This window comes from Cornus florida, unplaced genomic scaffold, assembly GCF_030987335.1.
Source record: "Cornus florida cultivar Cherokee Brave unplaced genomic scaffold, ASM3098733v1 CherokeeBrave_3.0.0_Hap2_Chr04, whole genome shotgun sequence".
Classification (NCBI taxonomy): Eukaryota; Viridiplantae; Streptophyta; class Magnoliopsida; order Cornales; family Cornaceae; genus Cornus; species Cornus florida.
The window spans coordinates 48,427,466-48,428,229 of NW_026775574.1; positions in this window are offsets into that span (position 1 = coordinate 48,427,466).

Here is a 764-nt window from a genome sequence, read left to right on the forward strand (position 1 = left end):
TTAATATGCTAACACATATTGATTTTAAGTTAGTTAAGGCCATATGATTTAATATTTTATTCAAGATAAATATTAAATAAAATCTTTAATACTTGTTCAAATTCCCTTAATTTAATATATGTCAATGACCATATTATAGAGCATTATATTACCATGCTACATGTTTAAAAGAAGTCATAAGCAACCGGGAAAATCAAATCCAATACAAGAAAATTAAATAATAAAATCTCTAGATTTCATATTTAAGCATGCAATCAAGTTGTATAAGCATCAATAGCATGTTATATAACAAGAATTAAACCTATAACACCTCCTACCTCAATTTGAGATGAAAATCCTAAAGGCCTACCAAAATAAAAGTGCTCCGAATTCGACGATACCGAGAGGTTTTGTCGGGGACAACACCGTGAATAAGAATCCACAAGAAGCCCCATGAAAATCTCAACTTGACTCCAAACCCGAACTCGAAAAATCGTCGAAAATGGATTCTAATAAGGGCATAAGATGCGCGGCGTCAAGACAAGCATTAAACGTTAAGGCCGAAGAGTTTTCACTCGTGGGAAGTGGCCGAAAAATGAAGAAGAAGTATGGTAGCCCCTTGGCAGCCATGGCTGCTGGCCAAGAGAGAGGAGAGAGAGAAGAAAATTCTGATTTTTCTCTTTAAGTCCCCTATTTATAGAAAAACCCTAAAAGTGCCCCGAAAGGGCCCCGCCGAGTCTGGAAAAGTGGATTTTGAGCAAACGCGCTCAAATGGTAAAACTCCA